The sequence below is a fragment of the Pseudophryne corroboree genome, chromosome 1 (assembly GCF_028390025.1).
Source record: "Pseudophryne corroboree isolate aPseCor3 chromosome 1, aPseCor3.hap2, whole genome shotgun sequence".
Taxonomy (NCBI): Eukaryota; Metazoa; Chordata; class Amphibia; order Anura; family Myobatrachidae; genus Pseudophryne; species Pseudophryne corroboree.
This window is the reverse complement of record NC_086444.1, coordinates 1,184,201,284-1,184,219,268: the sequence shown is the minus strand read 5'-3', so window position 1 is coordinate 1,184,219,268 and position 17,985 is coordinate 1,184,201,284.

The following is a 17,985-nucleotide window of genomic DNA, read 5'->3' as shown; positions in this document are numbered from 1 at the left end:
TACCGAAACCGGATGGTTCGGTCAGGCCCATTCTGAACCTAAAATCATTGAACCCCTTTCTAAAGGAGTTCAAGTTCAAGATGGAGTCTCTCAGGGCGGTGATATCAGGTCTGGAAGAAGGGGAATTCCTGGTATCACTGGATATCAAGGATGCGTACCTTCACATTCCGATTTGGCTGCCGCATCAGGCTTATCTCCGCTTCGCATTGCTGGACTGTCATTTTCAGTTCCAGGCCCTGCCATTCGGCCTCTCCACAGCACCGAGGGTGTTTACCAAGGTGATGGCGGAAATGATGATGCCACTCTGCAAGCAGGGTGTGAACATCATTCCTTATCTGGACGATCTCCTAATACAGGCATCGTCCAAGGAGAAGCTGCTGCAGTCCATTGTTCTCACAACGCAACTGCTCCAGAGTCACGGGTGGATTCTGAATTTTACAAAGTCAATTGAACCAACCCAGAGATTGTCATTTCTGGGGATGATCCTGCATACGGAAGTGCAGCGGGTGTTTCTTCCGCGGGACAAGGCGTTGGTGATCCAATCCATGGTCCGGGATGTCCTGAAGCCACCCCGGGTGTCATTTCATCAATGCATTCGCCTATTGGGAAAGATGGTGGCCTCCTACGAGGCTCTCCAGTACGGGAGGTTCCATGCTCGGCCCTTCCAACTGGATCTCCTGGACAAGTGGTCAGGATCTCACCTCCACATGCATCAGAGAATTCGTCTATCGCCAAGGGCAAGGATTTCTCTCCTCCTGTGGCTCCAATTGCCTCACTTCCTAGAAGGCCGCAGGTTCGGGATTCAGGACTGGGTCCTGCTGACAACTGATGCGAGCCTCCGTGGCTGGGGAGCAGTCACTCAAGGAGTAACCTTTGAAGGACGGTGGTCAAGCCTGGAAGCCGGCCTGCCCATCAACATCCTGGAACTAAGAGCCGTCTACAACGGTCTTCTTCAGGCGGCCCCTCTTCTGAGAAATCGGGCCATCCAAGTGCAGTCGGACAAAGTAACAACAGTGGCTTACATAAACCGTCAGGGCGGAACGAAGAGCAGAGCGGCAATGTCAGAGGTGACAAGAATACTCCTCTGGACAGAAAAACACGCGTTAACGCTGTCAGCCATCTTCATTCCGGGAGTAGACAACTGGGAAGCAGACTTCCTCAGCAGACACGATCTCCATCCAGGAGAGTGGGGACTCCATCTGGAGGTTTTCAAGGAAATAACAGATCTCTGGGTATTGCCCCAAATAGACATGATGGCCTCTCGTCTCAACAAGAAGCTTCGGCGTTATTGTTCCAGGTAGAGGGACCCACAGGCAGTGGCAGTGGACGCCCTGGTGTCTCTGTGGGTGTTCCAGTCAGTGTACATGTTTCCACCACTCCCACTCATTCCAAGAATCCTAAAGCTCATAAGGAGAACAAGAGTTCAAGCGATCCTCATTGCCCCAGATTGGCCAAGAAGGGGCCGTTCGCCTATCAAGACTTACCGCGGCTACGTTTGACGGCATGGAAGTTGAGCGCCTGATTCTTGCTCGGAAAGGTATTCCGAAGAAAGTTATTCCTACCCTCATACAGGCTAGGAAAAGGGTAACATCAAAACATTACCATCGTATTTGGGAGAAATATGTTTCTTGGTGTGAATCCAAGAAGTTTCCTGCGGTGAAGTTTCAACTGGGACGTTTCCTCCTCTTCCTGAAAGCAGGAGTGAATATAGGTCTGAGGTTGGGATCTGTGAAGGTCCAGATTTCAGCCCTATCCATTTTCTTTCAGAAGCAATTGGCTGCCCTCCCGGAGGTTCGGACCTTTTTGAAGGGAGTTCTGCATATCCAATCTCCCTTTGTACCGCCTACGGCGCCATGGGACCTTAACGTGGTATTGCAGTTCCTCCAGTCAGATTGGTTTGAGCCTCTACAGGAGATGAAGCTCAAATTTCTTACATGGAAGGTGGTCACTTTGTTGGCCTTAGCTTCTGCTAGACGTGTCTCCAAGCTGGGGTTTTTTTCCTGTAAAAGCCTTTACTTGATCTTCCACGAAGATAGAGCTGAGCTCCGGACTCGTCAGCAGTTTCTTCCAAAGGTTGTGTCGGCATTTCATATCAACCAACCTATTGTGGTGCCAGTGGCTACTGTCTCCTCAATTACTTCAAAGTCCTTGGATGTCGTCAGGGCTCTGAAGATATATGTGAAGAGAACTTCTCGTCACAGAAAGTCGGACTCTCTGTTTGTCCTATATGATCCCAAGAAAATTGTGTGTCCTGCTTCTAAGCAGACTATTTCTCACTGGATTAGGTTCACTATCCAGCACGCTTATTCTACGGCAGGACTGCCGTGTCCAAAATCTGTTAAGGCCCACTCTACTCGTAAGGTGGGGTCTTCCTGGGCGGCTGCCCGGGGTGTCTCGGCAGTGCAACTTTGCCGAGCTGCAACTTGGTCTGGGTCGAACACGTTTGCAAAGTTTTACAAGTTCGATACTTTGGCCTCTGATGATCTGAAGTTCAGTCAATCAGTTCTGCAGAAGCCTCCGCGCTCTCCCCTCCGTTCTGGGAGCTTTGGTACATCTCCATGGTACTAATGTGGACCCCAGCATCCTCTAGGACGTAAGAGAAAATAGGATTTTGGTACCTACCGGTAAATCCTTTTCTCGTAGTCCGTAGAGGATGCTGGGAGCCCGCCCAGCGCTTCGTTTTCCTGCAATTGTTATTTGGTTCAGTACAACTTCGTTTTAGTTGAGTACTGCATTGTTACTTGGTAAGTAATGTTTTCAGCTGTTGCTGAGTAGTTCAAGCTGGTTGCCTTGACGTGCCTTGTATGTGTGAGCTGGTATGAATCTTACCACTATCTGTGTTAAGTTCTTCTCTCGAAGTACAGTATGTCGTCTCCTTGGGCACAGTTTCTAAACTGAGTCTGGTAGGAGGGGCATAGAGGGAGGAGCCAGCCCACACTCTTAAACTCTTAAAGTGCCAATGGCTCCTGGTGGACCCGTCTATACCCCATGGTACTAATGTGGACCCCAGCATCCTCTACGGACTACGAGAAAATGATTTACCGGTAGGTACCAACATTTTCTCTGACGTCCTAGTGGATGCTGGGGACTCCGTAAGGACCATGGGGACATAGCGGCTCCGCAGGAGACAGGGCACAATAATAAAAGCTTTAGGATCAGGTGGTGTGCACTGGCTCCTCCCCCTATGACCCTCCTCCAAGCCTCAGTTAGATTTTTGTGCCCGGCCGAGAAGGGTGCAATCTAGGTGGCTCTCCTGAGCTGCTTAGAATAAAAGTTTAAGTTAGGTTTTTTTCTTTCAGTGAGACCTGCTGGCAACAGGCTCACTGCTACGAGGGACTTAGGGGAGAGAAGTAAACTCACCTGCGTGCAGGATGGATTTGCTTCTTAGGCTACTGGACACCATTAGCTCCAGAGGGAGTCGGAACACAGGTCTCACCCTGGGGTTCGTCCCGGAGCCGTGCCGCCGACCCCCCTTGCAGATGCCGAAGTTGAAGAGGTCCAGAGTCCAGAAACAGGCGGCAGAAGACTTTCAGTCTTCATAAGGTAGCGCACAGCACTGCAGCTGTGCGCCATTGTTGTCAGCACACTTCACCAACAGTCACCAACTGTCACTGAGGGTGCAGGGCGCTGGGGGGGGCGCCCTGGGCAGCAATGTATAATACCTTTTTATGGCTAAAATACATCACATATAGCCCTTGAGGCTATATGTATGTATTTAACCCCTGCCAGATCTCACAAACTCCGGGAGAAGAGCCCGCCGAAAAGGGGGCGGGGCCTATTCTCCTCAGCACACGGCGCCATTTTCCTGCTCAGCTCTGCTGTGAGGAAGGCTCCCAGGCTCTCCCCTGCACTGCACTACAGAAACAGGGTTAAAACAGAGGGGGGGGGCACTAATTTGGCGATATGATTACATATATAAAAATGCTATAAGGGAAAACACTTGTATAAGGGGTTGTCCCTGTATAATTATAGCGTTTTTGGTGTGTGCTGGCAAACTCTCCCTCTGTCTCCCCAAAGGGCTAGTGGGGTCCTGTCCTCTATCAGAGCATTCCCTGTGTGTGTGCTGTGTGTCGGTACGTGTGTGTCGACATGTAGGAGGACGATGTTGGTGAGGAGGCAGAGCAAATTGCCTGTATTGGTGATGTCACTCTCTAGGGAGTCGACACTGGAATGGATGGCTTATTTAGGAATTACGTGATAATGTCAACACGCTGCAAGGTCGGTTGACGACATGAGACGGCCGGCAAACAAATTAGTACCTGTACAGGCGTCTCAGACACCGTCAGGGGCTTGTAAAAACGCCCATTTACCTCAGTCGGTTGACACAGACACAGACACGGACACTGACTCCAGTGTCGACGGTGAATAAACAAACGTATTTTCCTTTAGAGCCACACGTTTCATGTTAAGGGCAATGAAGGAGGTGTTACATATTTCTGATACTACAAGTACCACAAATAAGGGTATTATGTAGGGTGTGAATAAACTACTTGTAGTTTTTCCTGAATCAGATAAATTAAATGAAGTGTGTGATGATACGTGGGTTTCCTCCGATAGAAAATTATTGGCGGTATACCCTTTCCCGCCAGAAGTTAGGGCGAGTTGGGAAACACACCTTAGGGTGGATAAGGCGCTCACACGCTTATAAAAACAAGGGGCGTTACCGTCTCCAGATACGGCAGCCCTCAAGGAGCCAGCTGATAGGAAGCTGAAAAATATCCTAAAAGTATATACACACATACTGGTGTTATACTACGACCAGCAATCGCCTCAGCCTGGATGTGCAGCGCTGAGGGGGCTTGGTCGGATTTCCTGACTGAAAATATTGATACCCTTGACAGGGACAAGATTTTATTGACTATAGATGCATTTCTATATATGCGAGATGCGCAGAGGGATATTTGCATTCTGGCATCAAGAGTAAATGTGATGTCCATATCTGCCAGACGAAGACACGACAGTGGTCAGGTGATGCAGATTCCAGACGGCACATGGAAGTATTGCCGTATAAAGGGGCGGTCCATCGGACCTGGTGGCCATGGCAACAGCTGAAAAATCCACCTTTTGTTACCCCAAGTCACATCTCAGCAGAAAAGGACACAGTCTTTTCAGTCTCAGTCCTTTCGTCCCCATAAGGGCAGGCGGGCAAAAGGGCCAGTCATATCTGCCCAGGGGTAGAGGAAAGGGAAGAAGACTGCAGCAGGCAGCCCATTCCCAGGAACAGAAGCCCTCCACAGCTTCTGCCAAGTCCGCAGCATGACGCTGGGGCAGTACAAGCGGAGGGCTCACTCACAAGTGGACTCCTGGATCCTACACGTAGTATCCCAGGTGTACATTGGAAATTTGAGACGTCTCCCCCTCACAAGTTCCTGAAGTCTGCTTTACCAACGTCTCCCTCCGACAGGGAGGCAGTATTGGGAACAATTCACAGGCTGTATTCCCAGCAGGTGATAATCAAAGTACCCCTTCTACAACAAGGGAAGGGGTATTATTCCACACTATATTGTGGTACTGAAGCCAGACGGCTCGGTGAGATCTGAAATATTTGAACACTTACATACAAGCGTTCAAATCAAGATGGAGTCACTCAGAGTAGTGATAGCGAACCAGGAAGAAGGGGACGATATGGTGTCACTGGATATCAGGGACGCTTACCTACATGTCCAAATTTGCCTTCTCACCAAGGGTACCTCAGGTTCGTGGTACAGAACTGTCACTATCAGTTCAGACGCTGCCGTTTGGATTGTCCACGGCACCCCGGGTCTTTACCAAGGTAATGGCCGAAATGATGATTCTTCTTAAAAGAAATATGGACGCTTTCCTGATAAAGGCAAGGTCCAGAGAACAGTTGGAGGTCGGAGTAGCACTATCTTAAGTAGTTCTACGACAGCACGAGTGGATTCTAAATATTCCAAAATCGCAGTTTTTTCCGACGACACGTCTACTGTTCCTAGGGATGATTCTGGACACAGTCCAGAAAAGGATGTTTTCTCCCGGAGAAGAAAGCCAGGGAGTTATCCGAGCTAGTCAGGAACCTCCTAAAACCAGGAAAAGTATCAGTGCAGCATCATTGCACAAGGATCCTGTGAAAAATGGTGGTTTCTTACAAAGCGATCCCATTCGGTAGATTTCACGCAAGAACCTTTCCGTGGGATCTGCTGGAAAAATGGTCCGGATCGCATCTTCAGATGCATCAGCGGATAACCCTGTCTCCAAGGACAAGGGTGTTTCTTCTGCGGTGGCTGCAGAGTGCTCATCTATGAAAGGGCCGCAGATTCGGCATTCAGGACTGGGTCCTGGTGACCACGGATGCCAGCCTGAGTGGCTGGGGAGCAGTCACACAAGGAAAAAATTTCCAGAGAGTGTGATCAAGTCTGGAGACTTCTCTCCACATAAATATACTGGAGCTAAGGGCAATTTACAATGCTCTAAGCTTAGCAAGACCTCTGCTTCAAGGTCAGCCGGTATTGATCCAGTGGGACAACATCACGGCAGTCGCCCACGTAAACAGGGCGGCACAAGAAGCAGGAGGGAAATGGCAGAAACTACAAGGATTCTTCGCTGGGCGAAAAATCATGTGATAACACTCTCAGCAGTGTTCATTCCGGGAGTGGAAAACTGGGAAGCAGACTTCCTCAGCAGGCACGACCTCCACCCGGGAGAGTGGGGACTTCATCGGGAAGTCTTCCACATGATTGTAAACCGTTGGGAAAAACCAAAGGTGGACATGATGGCGTCCCGCCTGAACAAAAAACTAGACAGATATTGCGCCAGGTCAAGGGACCCTCAGGCAATAGCGGTGGACGCTCTGGTAACACTGTGGGTGTACCAGTCAGAGTATGTGTTCCCTCCTATGCCTCTCATACCAAAAGTACTGAGAATCATGAGAGGGAGATGAGTAAGAACGATACTCGTGGTTCCGGATTGGCCAAGAAGGACTTGGTACCCGAAACTTCAAGAGATGTTCACGGAAGACCCGTGGCCTCTACCTTTAAGAAAGGACCTGCTCCAGCAGGGGCCTTGTCTGTTCCAAGACTTACCGCGACCGCGTTTGACGGCATGGCGGTTGAACGCCGGATCCTGAAAGGGCATTCCAGATGAAGTCATCCCTACCCTGGTCAAAGACAGGAAGGATGTAACCGCAAAACATTTTCACCGCATTTGGTGAAGATATGTTGCGTGGTGTGAGGCCAAGAAGGCCCCTACAGAGGAATTCCAACTGGGTCGTTTCCTACATTTCCTGAAAACAGGACTGTCTATGGGCCTAAAATTAGGGTCCATTAAGGTTCAAATTTCGGCCCTGTCGAATTTCTTCCAGAAAGAACTGGCTTTAGTGCCTGACGTTCAGATGTTTGTAAAAGGGGTACTGCATATACAGCCTCATTTTGTGCCCCAGTGGCACCTTGGGATCTCAATGTTGTTTTGAGTTTCCTAAAGTCACATTGGTTTGAACCACTCACCACTGTGGACTTAAAATATCTCACATGGAAGGTGACGATGCTATTAGCCCTGGCTTCAGCCAGGCGTGTGTCAGAATTGGCGGCTTTATCATATATAAAGCCCTTACTTAATTTTTCATTCTGACAGGGCAGAATTGAGGACTCGTCCTTAATTTCTCCTTAAGGTGTTTTCTGTTTTTCACATGAACCAACCTATTGTGGTACCTGCGGGTACTAGGGACTTGGAGGACTCCAAGTTACTTGACGTTGTCAGGGCCCTGAAAAATATGTTTCCAGGACGGCTGGAGTCAGAAAATCTGACTCGCTGTTTAGCCTGTATGCACCCAACAAGATGGGTGCTCCTGCTTCTAAGCAGACGATTGCTCGCTGGATTTGTAATACAATTCAGTTTACACATTCTGTGGCAGGCCTGCCACAGCCAAAATCTGTAAAAGCCCATTCCAAAAGGAAGGGGGCTCATCTTGGGCGACTGTCCGAGGGGTCTCGGCTTTACAACTTTGCCGAGCAGTTACTTGGTCAGGGGCAAACACGTTTGCTAAATTCTACAAATTTGATACCCTGGCTGAGGAGGACATGGAGTCTCTCATTCGGTGCTGCAGGGTCATCCGCACTCTCCCGCCCGTTTGGGAGCTTTGGTATAATCCCCATGGTCCTTACGGAGTCCCCAGCATCCACTAGGACGTCAGAGAAAATAAGATTTTACTTACCGATAAATCTATTTCTCGTAGTCCGTAGTGGATGCTGGGCGCCCATCCCAAGTGCGGATTGTCTGCAATACTTGTACATAGTTATTGTTACAAAAATCGGGTTATTCTTGTTGTGAGCCATCTTGTCAGAGGCTCCTTCGTTGTTATCATACTGTTAACTGGGTTCAGATCACAGGTTGTACGGTGTAATTGGTGTGGCTGGTATGAGTCTTACCCGGGATTCAATATCCTTCCTTATTATGCACGCTCGTCCGGGCACAGTATCCTAACTGAGGCTTGGAGGAGGGTCATAGGGGGAGGAGCCAGTGCACACCACCTGATCCTAAAGCTTTTATTATTGTGCCCTGTCTCCTGCGGAGCCGCTATGTCCCCATGGTCCTTACGGAGTCCCCAGCATCCACTACGGACTACGAGAAATAGATTTATCGGTAAGTAAAATCTTATTTTTACACATTACGGCAGACAGCATCCCCCTTTTTACACATTACGGCAGCCAGTCCCCCTTTTTACACATTGCGGCAGACAGAATAGATAGATAGACAGACAGACACTTACCATCTCTCCCCGCTGGCTCAGGCTCCTCTGTGCTGGCAGCTCCGGATGCAGGGGGGAAGGAGGAGGGGGGAGGGGGACTGGAGCCGCAGCAGCTGTCCCTCTCCTTCCGCATTGCCTGCTCGACGCCGCTGTGAATGCTGGGATGAGGGAAGCGCCGGGTAGCCAATGAGGAAGGAGAGGGACTGCTGCAGCGGCACCGCTACCAATTACATTGCGCTGCTGCGGCTCCAGTCCCCCTCCCTCCCCCTCCTTCCCTGCCTCCGGCGCTGCTGCTCTCCTCCCCTGCCTCCGGCTTCTCCAGTACGGCGCAGCCAGCACAGCAGAGGCGGCTTGTAATGAGTCAATTTGACTCATTACAAGCCGCTGGCCATTGCACCCTCAGGGCGACTGCGCTGTGTGCCAGGCACACCTGGCACACACGTAGTTACGGCACAGGTGTAATGTATGTATTGTTTGTATGTCCACCAGCTGATGTGTGTGTTGTGTAATGTATGTATTGTTTGTATGTCCACCAGCTGATGTGTGTGTTGTGTAATGTATGTATTGTTTGTATGTCCACCAGCTGATGTGTGTGTTGTGTAATGTATGTATTGTTTGTATGTCCACCAGCTGATGTGTGTGTTGTGTAATGTATGTATTGTTTGTATGTCCACCAGCTGATGTGTGTGTTGTGTAATGTATGTATTGTTTGTATGTCCACCAGCTGATGTGTGTGTTGTGTAATGTATGTATTGTTTGTATGTCCACCAGCTGATGTGTGTGTCTGTGTAACACATGTATTGTTGATATATACAGCAGCCTACATGTAATGTGTAATGCATGTATTGTTTATATATACAGCAGCCTACATGTAATGTGTAATGCATGTATTGTTTATATATACAGCAGCCTACATGTAATGTGTAATGCATGTATTGTTTATATATACAGCAGCCTATGTGTGTGGTGTGTTATGTACAGATGGAGCCGCGCTCATCTGAGGCGGCTCCATCGCAGGCGGGCACTCCCGGTGTGACCAAACGATCCATCCTCCTAGCCATGCCGGGAGTGCACGCTCCCATCTGGATGGAGATGTTCTCCATTCAAGTGCATGCGGTGCGTCTCCGTCGGCATCGAGAACACGCGCGCATGGATGGACGAAGGCGCACCTAGTCACAGACGGAGCCACGACTATCGATACTACATCTGCATGTATGTAAGTGTGAGCAATGTATATATGTAATTGTGTGTGTGTTATATAGTGTGTGAGATTTTATATATATATATATACAATATGTGTGTGTGTGTGTGTGTGTGTGTGTGTGTGTGTGTGTGTGTGTGTGTGTGTGTGTGTGTGTGTGTGTGTGTCTGTGTGTGTGTATGAAAAACAATTCTTAATATGTTGATAATTACAAGCAATAAAAATAAAAAAATCCAAAATGAGAAAAATGGTTTAATATATTTAAAAAAAAAATGTCAAATGCTTATTTAAAATCTCCTCTGACATACCAATAGTTTATAAGGACAGCTTGCAATATATTTACCGCCACTGCCCTTGGTAAAAATGTAATAACTAGCCTCCCCATGCAAAGCATTGCAGGAGTACCTCAGCGATGGCTATTGGCCCTCATTCCGAGTTGTTCGCTCGGTATTTTTCATCGCATCGCAGTGAAAATCCGCTTAGTACGCATGCGCAATGTTCGCACTGCGACTGCGCCAATTAACTTTACTATGAAGAAAGTAATTTTACTCACGGCTTTTTCTTCGCTCCGGCGATCGTAATGTGATTGACAGGAAATGGGTGTTACTGGGCGGAAACACGGCGTTTCAGGGGCGTGTGGCTGAAAACGCTACCGTTTCCGGAAAAAACGCAGGAGTGGCCGGAGAAACGGTGGGAGTGCCTGGGCGAACGCTGGGTGTGTTTGTGACGTCAACCAGGAACGACAAGCACTGAAATGATCGCACAGGCAGAGTAAGTCTGGAGCTACTCAGAAACTGCTAAGTAGTTAGTAATCGCAATATTGCGAATACATCGGTCGCAATTTTAAGAAGCTAAGATTCACTCCCAGTAGGCGGCGGCTTAGCGTGTGTAACTCTGCTAAATTCGCCTTGCGACCGATCAACTCGGAATGAGGGCCTTTGTCGGCTGTCGGGCTTTATAAATAGGGTGAAGCCCTGTATTTGTCGAAAAATATATATATATATATATATATATATATATACACGGAAACCCCCCCTAATAAATCCTGCGTTTGTCCCTGGGAAGTCCAGGAGCAGAGCATTATGGGGGTCATTCCGAGTTGTTCGCTCGTTATTTTTTTCTCGCAACGGAGCGATTAGTCGCTACTGCGCATGCGCAATGTCCGCAGTGCGACTGCGCCAAGTAAATTTGCTATGCAGTTAGGTATTTTACTCACGGCATTACGAGGTTTTTTCTTCGTTCTGGTGATCGTACTGTGATTGACAGGAAGTGGGTGTTTCTGGGCAGAAACTGGCCGTTTTATGGGCGTGTGGGAAAAAACGCTACCGTTTCTGGGAAAAATGCGGGAGTGGCTGGAGAAACGGAGGAGTGTCTGGGCGAACGCTGGGTGTGTTTGTGACGTCAAACCAGGAACGACAAGCACTGAACTGATCGCAGATGCCGAGTAAGTCTGGAGCTACTCAGAAACTGCTAAGAAGTGTCTATTCGCAATTCTGCTAATCTTTCGTTCGCAAATTTACTATGCTAAGATTCACTCCCAGTAGGCGGCGGCTTAGCGTGTGCAATGCTGCTAAAAGCAACTTGCGAGCGAACAACTCGGAATGAGGGCCTCTGTCCCTCCTGGAGAGAGTCATGCTGTGTGCAAATACTCACATTTACGTGTGCTAGGAGATCCGTCGTCTATAGGCCCCAATACATTATATATTTATTTATTAGCAGTTTCTTATATAGCGCAGCATATTCCGTTGCGCTTTACATTACAATTAGAACAACAGTTCTAGAACAAAGCTGGGCAAAGACAGACAGACATAGAGGTAGGAAGGCCCTGCTCGCAAGCTTACACTCTATAGGATACATCAACAATCACAAAAACACTAATTGCAGGGGGGGGGGGGGGGGGCGCTGAGAATGCTGATGGCTCCCTCGGCTAGCTACTCTCCCGCCCCCCGCCGCGATCTCCTCGGCTAACTACTCGCTGGCCCCCCGCCGCGATCTGCTCCTGCTGCCTCAATCTCCTCCCGCCGCAGCCGCCGCGTTATGTTAGGGTCCCGCTGCTGCTGCTGCATGGCTCCGACCGTCCGCGCGCCCCTCTGCCCATCCGCCTATCGGAGCCTCCTGCAAACACACCCGGCTGCCAGCCTGCCAGAGCCTCCCATACAGAAGGCGGCCATCCGGAGGTTTTGAAGACAGCAGGTTTGTCGCCTTCTTCTTCAGGCAATTCAGGCAGTTCTTCAGGCAAGTGGGCAATGTGAGGGGGAGACCAGGCAGGAGAAGCAGCCTTTTAAGTAAATGCAGCATATGTGTATGTGTGTATATATATATATATATTACTGTGTTTATGTATAATGTGCATATATACAGTATATACTGTATATACACATACTGTGTTAATACTGTGTGTGTTTATATATATATATATATATATATAAATACATTGAGTTTATACTATGTGTGAGATTATATATATATATATATATATATATATATAATATGCCTGTACATGGAGAGCCGGCACAAGTGTGGAAGTGTGCCCAGGTGCCATCAAGTAAATGTCCAGCAAACGAGATGCGGCACTCACGGGTCCTAATGTAAGCCGTGCGCAGCAGGTTTTCCTGGCTTGTCAGTGTTTCATTTATTCATAGAAATTTTGTTTATTTGAATTAATGAAACGTTGACAAGCCAGGAAAACCTGCTGCGCACGGCTTACATTAGGACCCGTGAGTGCCGCATCTCGTTTGCTGAAATATATTGTATGGGTTGGGTTCATGTGACCGGTGGTTGGGAGACCGCCGGTCACCATACCGACGCCGGGAACCCGGTTATTAGATGGCTGGTGGGGGCGAGCACAAAAAGCTCCTTGGTGGCTCACTGCGCTCGCCACAGATTCTGTTCCCACTCTATGGGTTTCGTGGAATAGTGCCTGTTGGTTGTCATGCCGAGGGGCGGGCTGTACACTGTTTGGGGTCCCGCGTTGGTATAGTGACTGGTGGCCTCCCGACTGCCAGTCACATAACTGCATCCCCTATATATATATATATATTATATTATATATATCTATATACAGGGCCGTTTCTTGGGGCAGGCGAGCAGTGCAACCGCACTGGGCGCCTGCCGCGGCACTAACTGTGGCTCTCTGCTTCCTAATCCTATTTCTCCCCGAGTAACCCGCTCAGGGGGCGGAGTTTCACGGAATGACGCGGTTGCGTCGTTACGTCACGACGCAACCCCGTCACTCCGCGAAACTCCCCCCCCCCCCCCCCCCCCCCCGGGCGGAGTACAGAGGGGGATCGAAGTTAGGAAGAGGGAAAGGCCGGCGCGAGGAGCGACTGGTGAGGTGGGCTGAAGAGCGGTAATCGCCTCTGTAAGTATTCTCTCTCTCTCTCTCGATGTGTAAAATGGGAACACCTGCCGTAATGTGTGAAATGGGGACTCTTGCCTGCCGTAGTGTGGGGATTTAATGTATCAAGGGCATTGCGGTGTGTGGCATAATATGGTGCAGGGGGCATTACTGTGTGGGGCTTAATATGGTAGAATTTTTTTTTCCTGTGGTGGTCGTGATCTGTTGGAGCAGGGTCAAAAACTGGATTGTGATAGTAGTCTTTTCAGGCGAGGCCACACCCATTGAGATGAGGCCACGCCCCCTTGCCGGGTGCACGCGTACGTTTTTTTTATCTAGGTGTGTGTGTGTGGGGGGGGGGGCACATTTTTTTTATGTCATGGGGGGGGCGCATTTTCAAATCTCGCACTGGGAGCCAAATTGGCTAGAAACAGCCCTGTCTATATATACTGTATAATGTTAATGAGGGGTACTACTATCTAATGTGAATAAGGATGCACTACTGTGCGGCGTAGGTTGGATTTTCTCTCCTTTTATTTCTTAATTTTAAATGTAATGTTTCTCTTTGTTTGTTTTTTGTTTTGTTGTTGTTGTTTTTTTTGTTTTTTTTTGGGGGGGCGCTAAATGACTGCCTTGCCCCGGGTGCCGAAAATCCTAGTTTCGGCCCTGCACGCAACACATATGAGATCTATTTCAGTGATTTGTAGATAATTTTCAGCTTTCACAGATCTGCCAGTCTTGACTCATCACTTTAGCAGAAATGGTCTGCAGATCTGCTGATTGTTCCCATACACTAGCAATCTACAGCCCCAACTGATCTGTGAAACCTGATTTACCAATCCCAATAATACCCCTTTCACACCGCACAAGTAACCCGGTATCGACCTGGCATATTGCCGAGTCGACACAGGTCGGCGTACGGTGTGAAAGGGGCATAGCCGAAATCACAGGTTGCCTGACTAGTCAATTAAACCCGGGAATAAAGCAGTGTTCTACCCGGGTTGAATACCGGGTCAGTGGCTGTGTAAACAGGCTCCCGGGTCGATGCGTCCCGGAACCCGTTTACTACAGCAGGGAGAGGTGGCGCGGAGATGATCTCATCTCCCAGCGCCACCTCCGCCACCGGCTCCCCCCACCCGCCGCTACGACAACCCGGCCGACATATTGCCGGGTCGGAAGCCTGCAGCAGTGGCCAATGCCGGATCTCACTCCAATTCCCGGGTGGGATCCGGCATTAGCGGTGTGAAAGGTGTATAACATACCTCCCAATATGACCCTTTCAAGGAGAGACACAATGCTCTGCTCCTGGACTCAGGGCCGGCTCTAGGCATGTTCGAATAGAGCGGCCGCGCAGGGCGCCACCCTTAATGGGCGCCACGCGCTGGCGCCGCCATATTCGATGCTGGAGCCGGCCCTGTGTGTGTGCTGCTGCAGCATTTGGCGGTCGCGCTGTGTATGCGCGCTGCGCGGCGCCGGTATCTAACGTCAGACGCCGGCGCCGCGCATAGCCCGCCTGCACAAGTGGCCGCCCGCCCGCCAGCCCGGACCCAGGCTCAGGCTCACTCGCCCGGCCTCCCGCCCGCCCGCCAGCGCTCCCACACAGGCGGACAGCAGTACTCCTCCCCAGCGCCGCAGGTATTTTTTTTTTTTTGGGGGGGGGGGGGAGAACCGCACTGTGGGGGCATTTCTGGCACACAGGGGGCATTTTTGGTTATGTGGGGGCATTTCTGGCACTGTGGGGGCATTTCTGGCACTGTGGGGGGCATTTCTGGCACTGTGGGGGCATTTCTGGCACTGTGGGGGCATTGCATATCTGGCTCTGTGGGGGCATATTTGGCACTGTGGGGACATATCTGGCCCTGTGGGGGCATATCAGGCACTGTGGGGGCATATCTGGCACTGTGGGGGCATATCTGGCACTGTGGGGACATATCTGGCACTGTGGGGGCATTTCTGGCACTGTGGGGGCATTTATCTGGCTCTGTGGGGGCATTTATCTGGCACTGTGGGGGCATTTCTGGCACTGTGGGGGCATATCAGGCACTGTGGGGACATATCTGGCACTGTGGGGGCATATCTGGCACTGTGGGGGCATATCTGGCACTGTGGGGGCATTTCTGGCACTGTGGGGGCATTTATCTGGCTCTGTGGGGGCATTTATCTGGCTCTGTGGGGGCATTTCTGGCACCGTGGGGGCATTTCTGGCACTGTGGGGGCATATCAGGCACTGTGGGGACATATCTGGCACTGTGGGGGCATATCTGGCACTGTGGGGACATATCTGGCACTGTGGGGACATATCTGGCACTGTGGGGGCATTTCTGGCACTGTGGGGGCATTTCTGGCACTGTGGGGGCATTTATCTGGCTCTGTGGGGGCATTTATCTGGCACTGTGGGGGCATTTCTGGCACTGTGGGGGCATTTCTGGCACTGTGGGGGCATATCAGGCACTGTGGGGACATATCAGGCACTGTGGGGACATATCAGGCACTGTGGGGGCATATCTGGCACTGTGGGGGCATATCTGGCACTGTGGGGGCAATTTCTGGCACTGTGGGGGCATTTCTGGCACTGTGGGGGCATTTATCTGGCTCTGTGGGGGCATTTATCTGGCTCTGTCGGGGCATTTATGTATCAGGCACTGTGGGGGCATTTATGTATCAGGCACCGTGGGGGCATTTATGTATCAGGCACCGTGGGGGCATTTATGTATCAGGCACCGTGGGGGCATTTATGTATCTGGCATCGTGGGGGCATTTATGTATCCTGCACCGTGGGGGCATTTATGTATCCTGCACCGTGGGGGCATTTATGTATCATGCACCGTGGGGGCATTTATGTATCATGCACCGTGGGGGCATTTTTGTATCATGCACCGTGGGGGCATTTATGTATCTGGCACCGTGGGGGCATTTATGTATCTGGCACCGTGGGGGCATTTATGTATCTGGCACCGTGGGGGCATTTATGTATCTGGCACCGTGGGGGCATTTCTTGCACTGTGGGGACATTTCTTGCACTGTGGGGGCATATCTTGCACTGTGAGGGCATTAATGTATGTGGCACTGTGGGGGCATATCTGCGCTGTGGGGGCATTTATCCATCTGGAACTGTGTGGCCATTTATGTAGCTGGCACTGCTGGGGGGCATGTCACGTGTAGCTGGCACTGCTGGGGGGCATGTCATGTGTAGCTGGCACTGCTGGGGGGCATATCATGTAGTGTTCCCGCTAGGCGTCTGTGGCTGGGCAGTGTGTCTCAGTGCTCTACCTGGCGCAATGTGCCTAACGTGCTCTTATAGGAGGTTCTACCTGGTGCAATGTGTATTAGCTGCACTACTGTGTGGTGTAATGTGAATTGCCACTATAATGTGGCTACGCACCTTCCCCACGAAGTAACTCCCCTAAATTTTTGGTGCGCGCCTTCGGCGCGCACTGTCCATGCTTTAGCGTGTGGAAATGGGAACAACAAGCATTACAGTATGTACATCATTTTGCCCACCTAACTTAAAAATGTGCCCTCCCTGTGATCAGCAACCTGCCCTAAAAAGTGAACACTAGCACGTGTAGCTGGCACTGCTGGAGGGCATGTCATGTGTAGCTGGCACTGCTGGGGGGCGAGACCACGCCCACTTTTCCAAGAGCGCGCGCGCCTTCGGCGCGCGCATGGGGGGGGGGGGGCACTTTTACATTTTCTCGCTCAGGGTGCTAGTAGGCCTGGAGCCGGCCCTGCCTGGACTTTTCTCTTATTTTATGATTGCAAGAAACATATTCAGAGATACTCTGCGCAAAGTAATCTAAGGTGCAGCTGTAGTCTATATCTAATAGTGCTTCCCCACTGCACTACAAATCAATACAGTTTCATGGCATCATCAAGTGCAAGAAAAACTCCCTCTTTATTGGAAAATGCTCAATTCCGGGATTCTCGGGATCCCGGGATTGAACTGTACTATAATCTACAGCCCCATTTCAAATTCAGGGGAAAAAAAAGAACATACTCACTACAGTAAGTAAAAGGGTCCCCAAGGTTGAAAGGCAGCAGCGGCGGCACAGTGACAGCACTGCAGCAGAGCCGTTCACCACACACCATTCACAGTTCACCAGCTTTGTATTGATGGCGGGTGGACTCACTGGCGGGCAGGCACGCTGAAGCGCAGATGCAGCGGGCATGGCTGGGGCTGCGCAGCTTGACCTTGCTGACGTCACGCTGCGCACAGCAAGGCAGCCGGGTCGGGCAGCGTCTGAGGCTGAGCCAAGCGCTAGAGCTCAGTGGCGCTGCCTGGCCAAAAAAACAGTACTGTGCATGCGCACCTTAATCCCGTGAATCCTGGGATTGGAGCCTCCAATCCCGGGATTCAAATCCCGGCATTTTTAGCCTCAAATCCCGGGATCCCGCCGATCCTGGGATTGGTCTCCCTAATTCTGTCCCTCCTGGAGAGGGTTATGTTGGGAGGTATGCAATAACGTTTAGGTTGGAATCTGCGATCTGTGAACCCCATACATTGCAGATTTATTTACACAATCATCTACAAAACTCCAAATTGCCCCAAAATGATTGCTGATGTGTGGGCGTCTTAATTGACTGTGGGCATACCTCCCAACTGTCCCGATTTTCGCGGGACAGTCCCGTTTTTTGAGGACTGTCCCGCTGTCCCACCCGCGGGCCGCAGTGTCCCGCGGTGGGGGGGGGGGAGGCAGATGGGAGGCTCTGTCTCTTGCTGCCCTGCTTAGCACTGGAGTCAGAGGG